This window comes from Coregonus clupeaformis, chromosome 17, assembly GCF_020615455.1.
Source record: "Coregonus clupeaformis isolate EN_2021a chromosome 17, ASM2061545v1, whole genome shotgun sequence".
Classification (NCBI taxonomy): Eukaryota; Metazoa; Chordata; class Actinopteri; order Salmoniformes; family Salmonidae; genus Coregonus; species Coregonus clupeaformis.
Window position 1 is genome coordinate 70036483 of NC_059208.1, and position 22731 is coordinate 70059213.

At 43.4% G+C, this 22731-nt stretch overlaps 1 protein-coding gene across 2 annotated transcripts in view; it reads right to left on the reverse strand.

The window, feature by feature from the left end:
* The window catches only part of LOC121542930 (voltage-dependent calcium channel gamma-4 subunit-like), a 37982-nt gene extending 16275 nt beyond the window's left edge, over positions 1–21707 (reverse strand). For both annotated transcript variants that reach the window (XM_045226679.1, XM_045226678.1), the window contains exon 1: positions 21159–21707. The gene's annotated coding sequence lies outside the window, so the exon portion shown is untranslated. The remainder of the gene's footprint in view (positions 1–21158) is intronic.
* Between the last annotated feature and the right edge of the window lie 1024 nt (positions 21708–22731).

A 22731-nucleotide genomic window follows, 5' to 3' on the forward strand; every position in this document is an offset into this window, starting at 1 on the left:
ACAGTTAAACAGAGATTCACAGTCAGAGATAGAGTTCAGAGTCAATTCGTGACCTTGGGACTATAAGGTTCTATCTGCGCAAAGCATACTGTAGTTCTGAGATAGTGAGCATCAAAGTTTTCACATCCCAGATCTCAGAACTGTTTTGTACTGAATTGTTCTTTCATAACCCATTAAGGTCCTCATCTTAAATGTACCTAAAGTGCAGAGTATCAAAATCCTGAGACATTTGTAAATAATTTTTTAGGGGGATGCAATCGCAGATAGAACCTTGTGGCTCTGAAATGTCAATCTGGGTAAGCCATAAGGTTCCATCTGACACTTCTGAATTAGACATGTTCAGTTTTTAAGAAGACTCTAGCTATTTGAATACATAATTCAACAGCACTATTCTACCAAGATAGAGTCAGAACACATCATCAAATACATTAAGAAATCTATTATTTTCATTAGATGAATTAGTCATCACTGAACAACGATGTGACAGCATAATTTATTTAAAGGTTTCTGACTGTTGTTTTTTTGCTTACGTGCCATTGCTGCTGGCTAGACTAGCCTAGACCATACTTAGAGGGAGATGGCAAAGACACATGTTCTGATTGGTCCATCTGTATTTGTTCAGGCTTGTGATTGGATTGAAGATAAAACCTTATAGCATCACGTTCAAATGGCTTTATGCAGATAGAACTTTCCATTTTCATTTTTTTTCACTTAAAATTTTCTTTTTCAAAAATCTAACTTCACAGACATATGAAGAACCATCTAAAGATAAATTGTATGTGACAAACTCATTTTTCACAAAAATGTCAGATAGAACCTTATAGTCCCAAGGTTTCGAATTTCTTCCACAATATGTTGGTTTCTCTAAAAGCCAGTCAGGAATCACATGTCCATCTACAGTACCTTCGGAAAGTATTCAGACCCCTTGACTTTTTCCACATTTTGTTACGTTACAGTCTTATTCTAAAATTGATTAAATCGTTTTTTCTCCCTCATCAATCTACACACAATACCTCATATTGACAAAGCAAAAACGGGTTTTTAGAATTTACATAAGTATTCAGACCCTTTACTCAGTACTTTGTTGAAGCATACTGATGGGGAGTGTCGCTGCACAGCTAATTTCAGGTCTCTCCAGAGATGTTAGATTGGGTTCAAGTCTGGGCTCTGGCTGGGACACTCAAGGACATTCAGAGACTTGTCCTGAAGCCACTCCTGCGTTGTCTTGGCTGTGTGCTTAGGGTCATTGTCCTGTTGGAAGGTGAACCTTCGCCCCAGTCTGAGGTCCTGAGCGCTCTGGAGCAGGTTTTCATCAAGGATCTCTCTGTACTTTGGTCCGTTCATCTTTGCCTCAATCCTGAATAGTCTCCCAGTCCCTGCTGCTGAAAAACCTCCCCACAGCATGATGCTGCCACCACCATGCTTCACCGTGGTGGCATTCAGGCCAAAGAGTTCAATCTAGGTTTTATCGGACCAGAGAATCTTGTTTCTCATGGTCTGAGAGTCCTTTAGATGACTTTTGGCAAACTCCAAGCGGGCTGTCATGTGCCTTTTAATGAGGAGTGGCTTCCGTTTGGCCACTCTACCATAAAGGCCTGATTGGTGGAGTGCTGCAGAGATGGTTGTCCTTCTGGAAGGTTCTCCCATCTCCACAGAGGAACTCTAGAGCTCTGTCTGAGTGACCATCGGGTTCTTGGTCACCTCCCTGAACAAGGCCCTTCTCCCCCGATTGCTCAGTTTGGCCGGGCGGCCAGCTCTAGGAAGGACATTTCTTCCATTTAAGAATGATGGAGGCTACTGTGTTCTTGGGGACCTTCAATGCTGCAGACATTTTTTGGTACCCTTCCCCAGATCTGTGCCTCGACACAATCCTGTCTCGGAGCTCATCAGACAATTCCTTCGACCTCATTACTTGGTTGTTGCTCAGACATGCACTGTCAACTGTGGGATCTTATGTAGACAGGTGTGTGCCTTTCAAGGTCATGTCCAATCAATTGAATTTACCACAGGTGGACTCCAATCAAGTTGTAGAAACATCTCAAGGATGATCAATGGAAACAGGATGCACCTGAGCTCAATTTCAAGTTTCATAGCAAAGGGTCTGAATACTTATGTAAATAAGGTATTTCTGTTTTTTATTTTTAATACATTTGCAATAATTTCTAAAAACCTGTTTTACTTTGTCATTATTGGGTATTGTGTGTAGATTAACCAAATGGCGCCGGAGAAGATGGCTGCCGTTTTACAGCCCTCTAACCAATTGTACTATTATGTGTGTTTTTCCGCGTTATTTATAATTTATTTTGTACATAATGTTTCTGCCATCGTCTCTTATAACCAAAAAGAGCTTCTGGATATCAGGACAGCGATTACTCACCTCGTATTGGACGAATATTTTTTCTTCAACGAGGAGGCCGCGAAGGATATCCTACAGACACCCGACAAGGCCCAAATCCCCGTCATTCGCATGAGGAAGAGACAGAGATATCGTGGACGTAGGTCGGGGTGCCTTGTAAGGATCCGACAGCGAGCGAGTAAACTGCCGCTCCCATCAATCCTATTAGCCAATCTTAAATCATTGGAGAATAAATTGGATGACCTAAGATTACGGTTATCCTACCAACGGGACATTAAAAACTGTAATATCTTATGTTTCACCGAGTCGTGGCTGAACGACTACATGGATAACATACAGCTAGCGGGCTATACGCTACATCGGCAGGATAGAACGGCTGACTCCGGTAAGACAAGGGGTGGCGGTCTGTGTATATTTGTAAAAAACATCTGGTGCACAAAATCAAATACTAAGGAAGTCTCGAGGTTTTGCTCGCCTGAGGTAGAGTATCTTATGATAAGCTGTAGACCACACTATTTACCAAGAGAGTTTTCATCTATATTTTTCATAGCTGTCTATTTACCACCACAAACCAATGCTGGCATTAAGATTGCACTGAATGAGCTGTAAAAGGCCATAAGTCAACAGGAAAACGCTCATCCAGAGGCAGCGCTCCTAGTGGCCGGGGACTTTAATGCAGGGAAACTTAAATCCGTTCTACCTAAATTCTACCAGCATGTTAAATATGCAACCAGGGGAAAAAAAACTCTAGACCACCTTTACTCCACACACAGAGACGCATACAAAGCTCTCCCTCGCCCCCCATTTGGCAAATCTGACCATAACTCTATCCTCCTGATTCCTGCTTATAAGCAAAAACTAAAGCAGGAAGCACCAGTGACTCGGTTAATTAAAAAATGGTCAGATGACGCAGATGCTAAGCTACAGGACTGTTTTTCTAGCACAGACTGGAACATGTTCCGGGATTCTTCAGATAGCATTGAGGAGTACACCACATCAGTCACTGGCTTCATCAATAAGTGCATCGATGATGTCGTCCCCACAGTGACCGTACGTACATACCCCAACCAGAAGCCATGGATTACAGGAAACATCCGCACTGAGCTAAAGGGTAGAGCTGCCGCTTCAAGGAGCGGGACGCTTATAAGAAATCCCGCTATGCCCTCCGACGAACCATCAAACAGGCAAAGAGTCAATACAGGACTAAGATTGAATCGTACTACACCGGCTCTGATGCTCGTCGGATGTGGCAGGGCATGAAAACTATTACAGACTACAAAGGGAAGCACAGCCGCGAGCTGCCCAGTGACACAAGACTTCCAGACGAGCTAAACCACTTCTATACTCGCTTCGAGGCAAGCAACACTGAAGCATGCATGAGAGCACCAGCTGTTCCGGATGACTATGTGATCACGCTCTCCGTAGCCGATGTGAGTAAAACTTTTAAGCAGGTCAACATTCACAAGGCCGCAGGGCCAGACGGATTACCAGGACGTGTATTCCGAGCATGTGCTGACCAACTGGCAAGTGTCTTCACTGACATTTTCAACATGTCCCTGACTGAGTCTGTAATACCAACATGTTTCAAGCAGACCACCATAGTCCCCGTGCCCAAGGACTCTAAGATAACCTGCCTAAATGACTACCGACCCGTAGCACTGACGTCTGTAGCCATGAAGTGCTTTGAAAGGCTGGTCATGGCTCACATCAACACCATTATCCCAGAAACCTTAGACCCACTCCAATTTGCATACCGCCCAAACAGATCCACAGATGATGCAATCTCTATTGCACTCCACACTGCCCTTTCCCACCTGGACAAGAGGAACACCTACGTGAGAATGCTATTCATTGACTACAGCTCAGCATTCAACACCATAGTGCCCTCAAAGCTCATCACTAAGCTAAGAATCCTGGGACTAAACACCTCCCTCTGCAACTGGATCCTGGACTTCCGGACGGGCCGCCCCCAGGTGGTAAGGGTAGGTAACAACACATCTGCCACACTGATCCTCAACACGGGGGCCCCTCAGGGGTGCGTGCTCAGTCCCCTCCTGTACTCCCTGTTCACCCATGACTGCATGGCCAGGCACGACTCCAACACCATCATTAAGTTTGCAGACGACACAACAGTGGTAGGCCTGATCACCGACAACGATGAGACAGCCTATAGGGAGGAGGTCAGAGACCTGGCCGTGTGGTGCCAGGATAACAACCTCTCCCTCAACGTGACCAAGACAAAGGAGATGATTGTGGACTACAGGAAAAAAAAGGACTGAGCACGCCCCCATTCTCATCGACGGGGCTGTAGTGGAACAGGTTGAGAGCTTCAAGTTCCTTGGTGTCCACATCACCAACGAACTATCATGGTCCAAACACACCAAGACAGTCGTGAAGAGGGCACGACAAAGCCTATTCCCCCTCAGGAGACTGAAAAGATTTGGCATGGGTCCTCAGATCCTCAAAGAATTCTACAGCTGCACCATCGAGAGCATCCTGACTGGTTGCATCACCGCCTGGTATGGCAACTGCTTGGCCTCCGACCGCAAGGCACTACAGAGGGTAGTGCGTACGGCCCAGTACATCACTGGGGCCAAGCTTCCTGCCATCCAGGACCTCTATACCAGGCGGTGTCAGAGGAAGGCCCTCAAAATTGTCAAAGACTCCAGCCACCCTAGTCATAGACTGTTCTCTCTGCTACCGCACGGCAAGCGGTACCGGAGTGCCAAGTCTAGGTTCAAAAGACTTCTCAACAGCTTCTACCCCAAAGCCATAAGACTCCTGAACAGCTAATCATGACTACCCGGACTATTTGCACTGCCCCCCCACCCCATCTTTTTACGCTGCTGCTACTCTGTTAATTATTTATGCATAGTCACTTTAACTCTACCCACATGTACATATTACTTCAACTACCTCAACTAGCCGGTACCCCCCTGTATATATAGCCTCCCTACTGTTATTTTATTTTACTTCTGCTCTTTTTTTCTCAACACTTTTTTGTTGTTCTTTTATTTTACTTTTTTATTAAAAAGAAATGCACTGTTGGTTAAGGGCTGTAAGTAAGCATTTCACTGTAATGTCTGCACCTGTTGTATTCGGCTCATGTGGCCAATAAAACTTGATTTGATTTGATTTAGATTGCTGAGGAAGTTTTTTTATGTCATCCATTTTAGAATAAGTCTGTAACGTAACAAAATGTGGAAAAAGTCAAGGGGTCTGAATACTTTCTGAAGGCACTATATATGCGTCAATCTCTCAGGACCTTAGTCTGTGTTCCATAAGGGAGGAGGACGAAATCTGCTAAGATACACTGTTATGCAATTCTACTTATGTCAATGGCATGATAGCATCCCTCAATGATACAATTATAGATAGGCACTGAAAATAGATTCCTCATGAGCGATACTTTGCGGAATCTACAGTGCTCAAATGACAAAGCAATAGAAGCAATATAATACAATACATTAGAACCTAACAGAGAATATAATAAAATACATTAGAACATAACAGAGAATAGGATAGAAACTGTCTATAGCTTCTCTGTGACATTAGTCTCATTCACTAGCCAAGTCTCTGAGAGCATAAATAAGAAACATAGAAGCCTGGCTCATAAGACTACAACAACATTATCAACATCCAACACACAGACCAACTGAAAGCATCATAGTCATTACGAGCAGGGAGGGTAGTGTGTAAGATCAGGCTGCAGATGTGAGACTAGCATGAGGAGGAGGCTGAGCTGGAACACCTGAGCCTTGTCCTGACTCCTGGGTCTACACAGCTGGCACCTTGAGCAAGGCTCCACAAGGACAGACACACACGCACACACACACACACAAACACGCACTCACATGTGCACGCACGGACACACGCATGCATGCACACACGCACACACACACGTGCGCACATGCAAAAAGTAAAATGTACATGCAGAGAGAAAGAAACAATTATATAAGCATTTGAGATTCATTTTTGTTTCACCCAGTGGATAACATTTCGTCACAGAGCACATCAATCAAACAGGACCTGGAAGAATAATGCTATATCTCTGACTGATCACCAAAATACTGGAATACAGGTTTGGTTGAACAGCACTGGCCCCCTTGGAATGTGCCTCTCTAATTTACAGATGCTACATAGAACACATTTGAATGTGGCCAATAAAGGACATGCTTTGAAAATTGAGTTAATTAATTGAGAAATGATTTTGTGCAACCGAATGAAAATAGAGTAGAGGCCAACCCCTGCTGAAAGACACTGCTGAAAGTGATTCAAACACCAGAAATATCCCACATGGATCAACAAAGATATCAGGAACCCCCAGGAACCCAACATTTCCCCTAACCACTGATACAGGTTCAGATGGTTTCATCTCCCTACGGAAAAGGTTAGGACTTGGAATAAACTGGTCTGATCCTAGATCTGTAGTTAAGGGAATCCTGGAACTTCTAAAGCAATCTTCAGTTGCAGAGGCCTGGCTGGGAGACAGTCAACACCTGAGAGGCTCCCACAGTAACATACTGACTACACGCGTGTGTGTCCGCATGCCCTATTGCGCACATATTGATTTTCCATCCACACCAGATGTGATCATGACACGCAGGTTAAAATAGCAAAACCAACTGTGAACCACCCATACACAAAAATGTATGCACGCACGACTGTAAGTCGCTTTGGATAAAAGCGTCTGCTAAATGGCATATTATATATTATATTATAACCAATTAGTTTGGGAGCATGTCAAAATACACATGGACATTCATGGACATTTTGCTAGCTTGCTATTGCTAGCTAATTTATCCTAGTAGATGAACATTGGGTTGTTATTTTACCTGAAATGCATATGGTCCTTTTTTTTTGCTGGTTCTTTGTAGAATTTAGTCGTACAAAATGTTGTGTTTCTCTACTCTGACTATTAACATCGAGCAATCCCGTTCTGAGCCAATGCATTCTAACAGCCTAATAAATACATTTAATATATGCTATTGCAAAAATTGTCCTTTGGTTATGTTTATGAAGGTCTTCGGTAACCTTAGAATATGAAAAAAATATTCTTCATTAAGGCAGGTCTTAAGAAACATATTTTTTTGTATTGTATTTCAAATTAACAGAATAGCATATTTTAAATTGTATTATGTTACTAGTCTGTGCTTAGTAGCCTATGACTATGCTGCTGCAAGTGCTCAATTATAGAACACATGGAATAGTGGATGTAATATTCTACCCCCCCAAAAAAAATATAATAATATTGTTTACCCCTTTTTCATGATATCCAATTGGTAGTTACAGTCTTGTCCCATCGCTGCAACTCCCATACGGACTCAGTAGAGGCGAAGGTCAAGAGCCATGCGTCCTCAGAAACACGACCCTGCCAAGCCACACTGCTCACTTAACCCGGAAGCCAGTCGCACCAATGGTTTTGGAGGAAACACCGTACAACTGGCGACTGAAGTCAGCTTGCAGGCGCCCGGCTCGCCACAAGGAGTCACTAGAGTGCGATGGGACAAGGACATCCTGGCCGGCCAAACCCTCTCCTAACCCGGACGACGCTGGGCCAATTGTGCGCCACCTCATGGGTCTCTCAGTAACAGCCTGCTGTGACACAGCCTGGGATCGAACCTGGGTCTGTAGTGATGCCTCAAGTACTGCGATGCAGTGCCTTAGACTGCGGCGCCACTCAGGAGGCCCCCAAAAATGTATTTTGAAATAGAGCCCTTGGCTTAATTTTAAGAGTTGCTTGGCAAATGTATGTGTTTTAGAAACCTTCGAACCTGCTTTCTGGTAAGCTCTCTTCCCTTTGTCAATTACCCACACTGCACTGCAGTCTCTTCATTCACAAAGCAATTGATAATATTGTCACCCATCAGACTATTGTCAATTTAATCTTGTCTTTAGGCTACATCTATTATTATAGGCCTATGTGTGAAATTAGTTTTGATATAGTTTAGGTGCAGCTTCCATGGGCCATTGTCAGATGGCAGCCAACTGTCGGGTGAAGGAAGGGCGGGGGGGATCAGCACTTTTACACTGTAAAACTGAGTATTATATGACCACTGATCAGCACTTTTACACTGTAAAACTGAGTATTATATGACCACTGATCAGCACTTTTACACTGTAAAACTGAGTATTATATGACCACTGATCAGCACTTTTACACTGTAAAACTTAGTATTATATGACCACTGATCAGCACTTTTACACTGTAAAACTGAGTATTATATGACCACTGATCAGCACTTTTACACTGTAAAACTGAGTCTTATATGACCACTGATCAGCACTTTTACACTGTAAAACTGAGTATTATATGAACACTGATCAGCACTTTTACACTGTAAAACTGAGTATTATATGACCACTGATCAGCACTTTTACACTGTAAAACTGAGTATTATATGACCACTGATCAGCACTTTTACACTGTAAAACTTAGTATTATATGACCACTGATCAGCACTTTTACACTGTAAAACTGAGTATTATATGACCACTGATCAGCACTTTTACACTGTAAAACTGAGTCTTATATGACCACTGATCAGCACTTTTACACTGTAAAACTGAGTATTATATGACCACTGATCAGCACTTTTACACTGTAAAACTTAGTATTATATGACCACTGATCAGCACTTTTACACTGTAAAACTGAGTATTATATGACCACTGATCAGCACTTTTACACTGTAAAACGGAGTATTATATGCTTGTGAAGAGTGTCATAGGATGATACAAAGAAAACACAAACAAGAGCAATGTTGGCCTGCACACAGAAACACGCACACGCACGCACACACACACACACACACTCAAACACTAACATATACACACACACAAACATACAGACAACGACCATCACAATCTAAACATTATTCAATCAATATAAACATCATCTAAACATTTAAACCATTAGCACGCCATCACTTTACAGTAGATCATTGGAAAGTGCTTTAACCAACTACATTGTCATGGGCCCACGCACACACACACGAGCACACACACGCGGGCACACACACACACACATACAGGCACAGGCCCCATGTTGTGTGACTGTGGTCCACTGAGCATGACAGTCAGTCAGAGGAGGCGGTCCTGTGAAGTCTTTTATCTCTGTTCTTTACACTCAGTGACTCTACACAGGCAGGGTGGGCTTTATGTCTCTGATACCATAGGGCTGATTCATCACACTGATATACAGTACCACCACATCATGCAATACACCAGCTAGTTCATTTCCAGGAGAGGAAAACACAGGTGATGCATGTATTTACACTGCAGTGTGTGAAGTCCTCCATTGGGGCTCTGAGACAGACGTTCATTGTGGATCTGAGACCAGAGTGAGAATGGGATGAAAAACTCGGCCAAACCCCTCCCTTTCGCTAATCATGGCCAAAAAAGCAAATTTTTGTTTTCATGAATTTTTACGATATATTCAATTTTGACTTTGTTGCTGTGGAATCTAGTGGAAACCGTTTATCATCCGCACACGGCTAGAAAATCACTGCACCAGTTTTATGCACTGCCAATCTTGATTCGTCCAAATAATCAATGAGGAAAATCCCAAACCAGGAACTACTGCTGCTTGTAATCACATACAGTGGGGAGAACAAGTATTTGATACATTGCCGAAGTTTTCCTACTTACAAAGCATGTAGAGGTATGTAATTTGTATCATAGGTACACTTCAACTGTGAGAGACGGAATCTAAAACTAAAATCCAGAAAATCACATTGTATGATTTTTAAGTAATTAATTTGCATTTTATTGCATGACATAAGTATTTGATCACCTACCAACCAGTAAGAATTCCGGCTCTCACAGACCTGTTAGTTTTTCTTTAAGAAGCCCTCCTGTTCTCCACTCATTACCTGTATTAACTGCACCTGTTTGAACTCGTTACCTGTATAAAAGACACCTGTCCACACACTCAATCAAACAGACTCCAACCTCTCCACAATGGCCAAGACCAGAGAGCTGTGTAAGGACATCAGGGATAAAATTGTAGACCTGCACAAGGCTGGGATGGGCTACAGGACAATAGGCAAGCAGCTTGGTGAGAAGGCTAAAACTGTTGGCGCAATTATTAGAAAATAGAAGAAGTTCAAGATGACGGTCAATCACCCTCGGTCTGGGGCTCCATGCAAGATGTCACCTTGTGGGGCATCAATGATCATGAGGAAGGTGAGGGATCAGCCCAGAACTACACGGCAGGACCTGGTCAATGACCTGAAGAGAGCTGGGACCACAGTCTCAAAGAAAACCATTAGTAACACACTACGCCGTCATGGATTAAAATCCTGCAGCGCACGCAAAATCCCGCTGCTCAAGCCAGCGCATGTCCAGGCCCGTCTGAAGTTTACCAATGACCATCTGGATGATCCAGAGGAGGAATGGGAGAAGGTCATGTGGTCTGATGAGACAAAAATAGAGCTTTTTGGTCTAAACTCCACTCGCCGTGTTTGGAGGAAGAAGAAGGATGAGTACAACCCCAAGAACACCATCCCAACCGTGAAACATGGAGGTGGAAACATCATTCTTTGGGGATGCTTTTCTGCAAAGGGGACAGGACGACTGCACCGTATTGAGGGGAGGATGGATGGGGCCACGTATCGCAAGATCTTGGCCAACAACCTCCTTCCCTCAGTAAGAGCATTGAAGATGGGTCGTGGCTGGGTCTTCCAGCATGACAACGACCCAAAACACACAGCCAGGGCAACTGGAGTGGCCTAGCCAGTCTCCAGACCTGAACCCAATAGAAAATCTTTGGAGGGAGCTGAAAGTCTGTATTGCCCAGCGACAGCCCCGAAACCTGAAGGATCTGGAGAAGGTCTGTATGGAGGAGTGGGCCAAAATCCCTGCTGCAGTGTGTGCAAACCTGGTCAAGACCTACAGGAAATGTATGATCTCTGTAATTGCAAACAAAGGTTTCTGTACCAAATATTAAGTTCTGCTTTTCTGATGTATCAAATACTTATGTCATGCAATAAAATGCAAATTGATTACTTAAAAATCATACAATGTGATTTTCTGGATTTTTGTTTTAGATTCCGTCTCTCACAGCTGAAGTGTACCTATGATAAAAATTACAGACTTCTACATGCTTTGTAAGTAGGAAAACCTGCAAAATCAGCAGTGTATCAAATACTTGTTCTCCCCAATGTAAATCTACGTGAGCCTTGACAGATTCTTGCCGTTTCATTTGTCCACGAGAATCTGTCCACGAGAGATTAAGTTTCCCCCTTATATAGTTATACTGCATAGTATTCCTCCATTAAGGCTCTATAGTACAGGTACATGTATCCCTCCATTAAGGCTCTATAGTACAGGTATATGTATCCCTCCATTAAGGATCTATAGTAGAGGTACATGTATCCCTCCATTAAGGCTCTATAGTACAGGTATATGTATCCCTCCATTAAGGATATATAGTAGAGGTACATGTATCCCTCCATTAAGGCTCTGTAGTACAGGTACACGTATCCCAGGACCGGAGTCTACGCAGACCAGTGCGCCATAGCCAATCAGAGGTACAGTAGGCCTATATTCAAACAAGTCATTTGCCACAAGAGCCTGCCATCATTCACTTTGAACTGGACTGTGTGTATACAGGCAGTTTCAACAGAGCGACTTTAGATCATTAGCATGCATTCTGCAAAAGCCACAAAATACAGATGAAGTCGGAAGTTTACATACACTTAGGTTGGAGTCATTAAAACTTGTTTTTCAACCACTCCACACATTTATTGTTAACAAACTATCGTTTTGGCAAGTCGGTTAGGACATCTACTTTGTGCATGACACAAGTAATTTTTCCAACAATTGTTTACAGACAGATTATTTCACTTATAATTCACTGTATCACAATTCTAGAGGGTCAGAAGTTTACATACACTAAGTTGACTGTGCCTTTAAACAGCTTGGAAAATTCCAGAAAATGATGTCATGGCTTTAGAAGCTTCTGATAGGCTAATTGACATAATTTGAGTCAATTGGAGGTGTACCTGTGGATGTATTTCAAGGCCTACCTTCAAACTCAGTGCCTCTTTGCTTGACATCATGGGAAAATCAAAAGAAATCAGCCAAGACCTCAGAAAAACAATTGTAGACCTCCACAAGTCTGGTTCATCCTTGGGAGCAATTTCCAAACGCCTGAGGGTACCACGTTCATCTGTACAAACAATAGTACGCAAGTATAAAGACCATGGGACCACGCAGCCGTCATACCGCTCAGGAAGGAGACGCGTTCTGTCTCCTAGAGATGAACGTACTTTGGTGCGAAAAGTGCAAATCCATCCCAGAACAGCAGCAAAGGACCTTGTGAAGATGCTGGAGGAAATGGGTACAAAAGTATCTATATCCACAGTAAAACGAGGCCTATATCGACATAACCTGAAAGGCCGCTCAGCAAGGAAGAAGCCACTGCTCCAAAACCGGCATAAAAAAGCCAGACTACGGTTTGCAACTGCACATGGGGACAAAGATCGTACTTTTTGGAGAAATGTCCTCTGGTCTGATGAAAAAAAAATTGAATTGTTTGGCCATAATGACCATCGTTATGTTTGGAGGAAAAAGGGGGTAACCTTGCAAGCCAAAGAACACCATCCCAACCGTGAAGCATGGGGGTGGCAGCATCATGCTGTGGGGGTGCTTTGCTGCAGGAGGGACTGGTGCACTTCACAAAATAGATGGCATCATGAGGAAGGAAAATTATGTGGATATATTGAAGCAACATCTCAAGACATCAGTCAGGAAGTTAAAACTTGGTCGCAAATGGGTCTTCCAAATGGACAATGACCCCAAGCATACTTCCAAAGTTGTGGTAAAATGGCTTAAGGACAACAAAGTCAAGGTATTGAAGTGGCCATCACAAAGCCCTGACCTCAATCCTATAGAAAATGTGTGGGCAGAACTGAAAAAGCGTGTGCGAGCAAGGATGCCTACAAACCTGACTCAGTTACACCAGCTCTGTCAGGAGGAATGGGCCAAAATTCACCCAACTTACTGTGGGAAGCTTGTGGAAGGCTACCCGCAATGTTTGACCCAAGTTAAACAATTTAAAGGCAATGCTACCAAATACTAATTGAGTGTATGTAAACTTCTGACCCACTGGGAATGTGATGAAAGAAATAAAAGCTGAAATAAATCATTCTCTCTATTATTATTCTGACATTTCACATTCTTAAAATAAAGTGGTGATCCTAACTGACCTAAGACAGGGAATTTTTTACTAGGATTAAATGTCAGGAATTGTGAAAAACTGAGGTTTTTGGCTAAGGTGTATGTAAACTTCCGACTTCAACTGTACACTTGAATCGATTTCTGCAAATATGTAGCTAAATACCATGGAAGTCCTCTTAAATTTGGGAACTTTACAGTCCTATTGATCAAACAACCATGAAAAGGTAGGCTATCTTTCCCTATATGCACATCAACAACTACAAGATCAACAACTAATGCTAGCCCAGAGCAAGATGAGCTAAAATCTAACAAAGGAACATTAGATAAACCCTCTCAAACTTGTTCAGCTTGTTGGCCGTCAACATTGCACTGATAAACGATGGGGGATAGCCTGCTCGTCATTCTGAGAATTGCCTGCTGTGGGGGATTTATTCTTCTCATAATTGATGGGATGACTAACTTAGAAAGAATGCATTCTAGACTGGGCTGATGTAGGTTGTTTTACCTGGCAAGCTGTGATTGATGTGAAGAGCTGTTTTAGGGGGTAAGATAAGATAATAATTTGTGTCTCCAAATACTAGACTATACTGGTCCTTTGTGATCTGTGAACCATCCTTGGACGTAGGAATGGTGTCTAGGGGAGCTGGCTCTTCTCACCATGACAGGTTGTTATGATAAGAACGTATGCCTGGTAACAGGGATGCGCCAAGGGACTGGGACTAGCCTGTGCGCCAACGGATTGGCTGAGTAAGTCTAAACCACGCTCAGCGTCTACTCTGATTGACCAGCAGAGAGCGGGAACTGAGAACTGTCAAGAGTATTTGAAGAACAATCTGAAACAATGGATTAGTTCTCTGAATGCCCTGCGAGGTATTTCAGGGAGCCCGTATATACGAACATCATATTTACCATTGAAGGTTTTGCATTAATTAAAATACTAGTCTATTTAGAAGACGTGTATTGACCTCTTTTGTTCCTAACACCAGATTTGAATTGATGCAACTTAACACTGCCAATGCCTGCATTGTCCCAACCAAGCACCCAGCTAAAGTTGGCTAGCTTGCTAACTACTTCCAGACACAAATGAGAGAATGCCTCACTGACCTGTTTTACTCGCCCTAGCAGAGCTGGTTAGGCTGTTAACATGTTATCTAGAGCGTTCTTGACTAACTATAACTTTTTTTTTACTGACACCGGTCATATTCAGGGGGTCTTGCACGTTCGTAAATTAATCAGTTATTCTGCACTCTGGCACACTCAGACAAGAGTGGTCTGAAATTGGAGTAGATATCTAACCAGTGTGAATTTGCGAATGCAAGAGATATGCTAACTGGATAACAGTCGTTCAGCATACCTAGCTAGCTAGCAAAGCTATTCACATTTCTTGCTAGCTAACCAAATGACACGTGCATCTCTAGCTGTGTAGCCACCGAAAACGATACAAGGGGAAAAAGTCAGTCACTCACCCACTCCTTCAATGACATGATGTCCTCGTAGCAGCTAAATAGATAGCTAGCTATCTAGCTAAAGTTAGGCTCTGTGTTTTTGGCTTGCTACATAAATAGATACGCTAGCCTATTAGCCACGTTATGACTGACTTGTGATCATTGCCCTTGCTAGTTTGATTGTATTGACATTCCCAGCCTTAGTTACATTCGTCCGTTTTGTCAAAAAATATTGAGTCATTGAAACTGAAACAGTGCATCCTGAACGCGCCAGCAAACAATGTACCAGGCCAGCTGTGATTTACAACCTGATAGCAACATGTTTTGGACTACCAAGAAATGTATTGGTGAATTATATTAATCATGCATTGAACTGCATCCATCTATTCTGCCAACAATGCCTTAGTGTACGTCATGGAATGTTGAGTCAAATAGAACCTATTTTTAAAACCTCTTATAAAGTTGGTTTTGTAGCATAAACTGGGAATTTGATATTTTGGACTGTTTGTTTCATATCTGCAAAGAAGTTAAAACGCTGTCAGTTCGAATTTAAGGTTCTATAGTACAGGTACATGTGTCCCTCCATTGTGGCTCTATAGCACAGTTGCTATAGATGTGTATTAGTGTAACAGAATTTTTACTTCCATACCGATACCAGGTTTAGTATCACGATACTCAATACCATCACGGTACTCAATACCATCACGATACTCAATACCAAAACGACACCAAAACAATACCACTGCAAAAAAATATAAAGTGTATTAGCCAAAGTCACAGATTGGCACTTGATCCAGACAGATCTTTTGAGTTCAATATCATTACATTTATTTTATTTTTGAATGTATGCATTAATGAATAAATTATACAATCATACGATCAATTTGACTTAGTTTTTTACTAATCTAACTAGCCTACATAACAACATATTGGTAATAATTTATGTGAATGGTAAAGCGCCATTGATAAACTGGGTAAACCAAGACGTAGCCTAGGCCTATTCACAATGCAGGTGAATGCATATTCAATAGGAGTGTGTGCATACATTGAGTTATTGAGCTTGTTTTGGCTGATTTCAATATGTTTCCCTTCCATTTGGGACTTATTTTATAAAAGTTAATGCTGTCTCTTTAAGACCCATGACGTCATTCACACACACAGTCAGTTCTAGGCTGGAGCAAAGATGAGGAAAGCAGCTTTGAAAATCTGTAATATTTTGCTTTGTCACAAACAAGAGCTAGCAAGGAAAGTTAGCCTACAAAGTTGGAAGCTACTGGTATCTTCTTGCATTGTCAAGTGTTCTAGTCTGTAATGGACATTGTTATGCGAACAGTAATTAACAGTTTAAACATTTCTACATGCCGTGTTGCATTATTCAAGTGTGTTAACTTCTGTGCAGCATAACTGGTGATGCAGCCCAGACTCCCAGTGAGTGCAGTGTTTTCTCAGGACAGGCTAGAGCTAGCAATGAGTAAGTGGAGCAGGCATGATGCGCTCGCACTATAAGCGGACATTGGCTGCGCTGAGAGAAAAATGTGATCCTCTCTCAATCAGTAAACGACGTGAGACACATTTGACAGAAGTACTGAACCGTTTTTCTAGTACCAAACTGTTTTTCATGTTCTAGTATCGGAAAAAGTACTGACGTTTCGGTATACTGTGCAACACTAATGTGTATCCCTCCATTGTGGGTCTGAGACCGTAGAGAGTGCAGGTCAGGATTCAGTGTTTCTCAGCCCTAGTGGAGAGGAGAGAGACTGGAGAGAGAGACTGGAGAGAGACTGGTGAGAGACTGGAGAGAGAGACTGGTGAGAGAGACTGGAGAGAGACTGGAGAGAGAGACTGGTGAGAGAGACTGGAGAGAGAGACTGGAGAGAGAGACTGGAGAGAGAGACTGGAGAGGGACTGGGGAGAGACTGGTGAGAGACTACAGAGAGACTGAGGAGAGAGACTGAAGAGGGACTGGGGAGAGTGGAGAGAGACTGGGGAGAGACTGGAGAGAGACTGGGGAGGGACTGGAGAGACTGGAAGAGAGACTGGAGAGAGACTGGGGGAGAGACTGGAGAGAGACTGGAAAGAGACTGGGGGAAGTGAAGAGAGACTGGGGACGAGAGACTGGAGAGACACTGGAAAGAGACTGAGGAGAGACTGGAGAGAGGCTGGAGAGGGATAGGAGAGAGACTTGGGAGAGACTGGGGAGAGACTGGAGAGAGGCTGGGGAGAGGCTGGGGAGAGACTGGAGAGAGCCTGGGGAGAGACTGGGGAGAGACTGGGGGAGATACTGGAGAGAGACTGGGGAGAGACTGAGAGATTGAAGAGAAGTAGAGACTGGGTACAGTATAAGGAGAGACTGGTTACAGTATAAGGAGAGGCTGGGTAAGGAGAGACTGGTTAAGGAGAGGCTGGGTAAGGAGAGACTGGGTGAGGAGAGACTGGTTAAGGAGAGGCTGGTTAAGGAGAGGCTGGGTAAGGAGAGACTGGGTAAGGAAAGTGGGTAAGGAGAGGCTGGGTAAGGTGAGACTGGTTAAGGAGGGGCTGGGTAAGGGGAGACTGGTTAAGGAGAGGCTGGGTAAGGAGAGACTGGGTAAGGAGAGACTGGTTAAGGACAGACTGGAGAGAAGAATGAGAGCCCAGAGCCATAGTCATAAAAGGCAGCCCTACTACAAAGGCATTGATCCTCTGAACAATTGCTGCATGACAGAAATGATGATCATTGCAGAACTCAACTACTGCATTTCACTAAAGAGAGAAAGAGAGGGAGTGAGAGGAACTGTTCTAGGCCACCCATAAGTTGGCTGATATCAGTTTAGCTTGGTGGTCAGTATTTCCCTTTGGATTTTACACCTAGGCCAGTGCTCCTCATTGGGTAGTGGGTGTTCCACATTGATATTGGATGAAGTGAGTTGCCCCCTTTCAATGTAAAGCAATTAGTCATTTTTGACAAAAATGTATATTCAAACCTGCCCAACAAAAAGATTACCAACAGAAACCAATTGGAGCCACATTTCCTAGCTGGAAAGACCCAACACCTCATGCAGTTCAACCTGGAAACCATGTCCTCAAACAGAGAAGGAAGGAGGACATGGGTCAGTGGCCTATAATGATCCCCAGTCAGTCAGGCAGCAGAGCTAGACAGAGCAGAGGCCTGGCCATGCCTCAGTAACACCGGGAACAGTAAGAGCACAACAGATGACAGATTGAGAGTGAGATAAGTGAAGTTGATAGGGAGCAAGGCCCTCTATAAACCTATGTCATAAAGAATTACACTTTCTCTTAAAAACCTAGGAAAAGTTTGATTAATTAGTGTGCAACACATATCTAGCATGCCGTTTAAAGAGGTGCTGGATGCATGGCGGCCTGGATGTCTCTGTGTAATTGTCAGAAGATCCCTTTGGTTTGTTGTAAACTGACTATGACATTAAACCTCAAACTGATCAAACTGTAATATCTGTTCAATGTAAATGTAATATCTATGGGGGTACTACATATCTATTATTGATTATCTATGGGAGACCTGCAGATCTACAACACACCTGATTCCAGGGGCGCAACTTTGGTTTTAGAAGTGGGGGGACATAATGTTTTTTTTTTTATCCAGTGGGATAAACACTACAAACAGCCTACCCGACCACTCTGAGGCGTCCTCATGGTCCTAAAGCACACTGTTGCCTTATTTTGTATCTCATTCCAATTTTAAAACTGGGGGGGGACTCAAATGCAATTTCAGAATGTGGGGGGGATCTGTCCCCCCCCGTCCCCCCCTCCCCCCCGTCCTCAGTGAAAGTTGCGCCCCTGCCTGATTCAACTAGTTGATTAGTGCTATAGACAAACTGTAGCAGGCTCACTGTTAAATCACAGAGTCAATGGGTTGAGTTGACATGGATCCTTATCTTACTGGGTCTCACCAATACACCAGCGTAGTAGTATGGATTTTACCTTCCTGCATAGAACACTGAACAACACACAATTGAGAAGCAGTTTGGTGAGTGACAATAAATCAAACAGCTCTCAATGTGGAGGGTTCCTATATGCACTGCAAGTCTATCCAGCTAGCTCAACTTCCATAGGTGCTCTATCACAGTGGTTCCCAAACTGTGGAGCGAGTGGTCGGCAGGGGGGGCGCGGGGGTCCCCCTCCCCCAAATTATTATTATTATTACTTTTATTTTTTAAGGAACTTAGTCCGGCTTTAAACTTACTCTTTAATGTTGTAATAGTAGAATGCACAAGGTACAATTTCGAAATTGGGTAGTGCATCATCAGTTCCTCTTGCCATGTTAGTCATTGCAGAGAGCTATTTATAACGCGGGATGTTCCCCAACGCTGGAAGGGGGGCCCGAGTGAAAAGGTTTGGGAACCCCTGCTCTATCATACAGGGCTGCTATAAGAGAGGGTGTTTGGAACAGACCACAGTCCTAATATTCTGGGGGAAATAAATCAGGAGAAAGTAATTACGCTATAAATTATGACCCCCATATAAATCTCTATATTGCAGTGGATTCTGAAGGTATCAGCACAACACCTTGGACTACGTTATTACATCAAGAGGTCAGATGATGCAATGGCATGGTTCCTGACAGTGCTGCAGCTGCAGTAGATGGCTGCATGCATGGAAGAGCAAGGCCCCTCTGGACAGTCACACACATCATCACAGAACAACAAATAAAAATACAGAGAGCATGTCTGAGGGGGATGCTGCGGGGTCAGGAGAAAACAGAGCTGCAGAATGAACCATAGCAATACAATGGACAGAATGGCCTTACAGTTCAGCTCCAAAATCCCTCATGATTCTTCCCGCTCCAGCCAACATAGTGGAATAACATAATTTTCCCCTGTAGCAGGTGTAGGAATAGGCTACTGGGAAAGGTGGTGAATTCCGAGAGATGGCGTGATATAATCGTCAAGTAATCCGTCATTGCAAATGGTATAGGCTTCCCAGTCCAAATGTAGTTGAACATTGCTTGGAATTGAATGCCTGTTAATTCTAAGGCTTGAACCCATGACTAGCAGAGCTGCATCAGAGAGAGAGAGAGAGAGAGAGAGAGAGAGAGAGAGAGAGAGAGAGAGAGAGAGAGAGAGAGAGAGAGAGAGAGAGAGAGAGAGAGAGAGAGAGAGAGAGAGAGAGGCCTATGCTGGTGACAACTGAGCAAATGGCCATTTATAGAGAAAAAACACAAATACTTATGAGCTACATGACATACCATAGATGCTGTTCTGCACTCTAGTCACTCAAACACACACTCATGTGAAATATCACTTGGGCACTCCATTCCACCTCAGCTTTCATAATCCTATGGAGAATTAATGATTGAACAACCTATGTGCGGCATGTGTGGTGGTCCTCTGGGGAGAAGAGGCAGAGGCCTCAAAACAAGATGGTCACAAATGACATGCCATACGATCATGCGGTGCATTTAGGCTACAGCATGAAACTAATATGATAGGCTTCCATTGTTATTGGCGCTCTGGAGCATTCCGGCAGAGAGAGACAGTGTGAAGGATGGATGTTATGAAAGCAACGCCACACAGACACATGTTCGATACAGCACGACAGACAGAGCCGCGACGGAGAGCATGGAGAGACTGAAATACAGCGATGCGGACCGCAGTGCATTCATTAATACAGTATACACATCACACTGACTCCACTGACTCCACGGTGGAAAATGGACGCTTAGTGTTACGCGACCGACCAACCGGCATAGTGCGTGAGAACTCGTTTGACTGAGGATCAAATACACGTTCACACACTATGACTTCAAACACACTGAAAATGTGCAGGACATTCTCATACACGCTTATTATAACACCTGTATAAACGGATTTATATGGATGCGCTGTCGCCCGCGCTCAAACGCGATATTATGAGGATATGTAGTTGCATTCGAAGCATCATTTCTGCTCTTGTATGCACTTGTATGCACATTAACAAATGCACATTAATCGGATGTTTAATTGCCTACATTCATGTTCTGTTACAGTTTTAAATTGGCAGACACAGACGATTAGTGAGTTGCGAGCAGTGTGAAACGAATTGGCAGGGGAATGTAGCTTGCAAATTGCCATCGATTGATTGGTTTTTCGTTACACCAAATACAAGCGGTTACAAAATGACCAATATTATAACCAATATTACAACCCTCGAATGTAAAGAATTTTATAGAGAAGTCTTACCTGCAGGCTTATTATTTCAGAAGCTTATTCGAAGAGCGTCGCACTCCCAAAGAGAGGGAAAGGAGATGGAGAGAAAAAGAGAGAGAGGGGGTGGACGACAAAATAACGGCCTATCGAAATAACAAACAGGGGGGTAATAAGACAAAATTACGTGAAAAAAATACCGTGTAAGAAACTGTACGTAATTTCCCTACTAAACATAACTCAGCCATATGATGAAATGGTTTCAACAGATATACAGCGGATACACAGACACATCACTGAAACACGAATTTGTCTACAGTAGATGTAGCCAATGCGTGTGTGTACTCGGTGAGAATGCGTCTCCCCCTCCCCTCCAGTTGCGCGAGCGCTCGTTCGCTCTGTCTGCCGGTCCGTTCCTCTATCTATCTCTCACACCGAGCCCTCGACGTAAGCAACTTGTCGCATCAGACCGAACTCTTCAGTGATGTGAACGGATAAACTAGGCTACTCGAAAATTAGAATAAGCTGGCTATTCATTTGGTTTTGTGCATGTAGGCTACAACAGGGCTCTTCTGTTTGGAGCAACACAGAGGCTAAAACCACTGTCTTTTGGCAATCATAATTGGTTATTGGAGCGTGTGTGTACTTGCGTCAGTTGCGTGCACGTCTAAATAGCATGCTAGCCATGACCAAGTTATGAGTGTAATTGATGTTGATATTTTGTTGAAGGTCGGCAGGATGGAGATTCATCGGGATTGTTTTTTTATTTTCATACAACAAAATATGATGGCCATTTTCACCGCTCTCTAAAGAATGCAGGGTTGTGAGCATTGCGGTAGCACAATTCCGCAGAGAGAGAGAGAGAAAGAGAGAGAGAGAGAGAGAGAGAGAGAGAGAGAGAGAGAGAGAGAGAGAGAGAGAGAGAGAGAGAGATGCCACGCATAAATGTGTAGAGGGGAGGGGATAAAAACGGTAACAGTAGGCTATTTTTGGTAAGATGGTGACTCGAGACCACAGAAGGAAAAATGCCCTGTTTTTCCCGCGCCTAATAAGAATTATGTCATCATCAGCTCCTTGACTCAAATACACACTGCTACTGGAAATACTGTCATCTTCTGAGGCATGATTCAACAACGGCTGGTTTGTAGGATGACATATAAGTGGTTCCTGTACACTACCACTATTCTATTTCAGTGCGTGCGTGTGTGTAAACCAGGCTACCAGAGGACTGACTGAACGATGACCTTCAATGGCTTTAAAATGGCTTTACCCATTCCATCCTCCCTTCCTCTCTCTCTCCATCACCCTCTCTCTCTTACACACACACACACACACACACACACACGCATGCATGCACGCACAGCAAATAGGGGAGCAGAAGAGCTGAAGAGAGCTAATGCAGAGTGACAGGTCTTTCATGCAGTAATGGTGATGGTGAAAAGAGAGATTCACTCAACCCCATACTGCTACACACACGCACACACACACACACACACACACACACACACACACAGAGCTGACATCACAGAACCACATGTTTATAAATATGTGCTCACAAAGGCTAGACTAACACATATTCATCACTATAAATCCTAGCACTTTACATTAC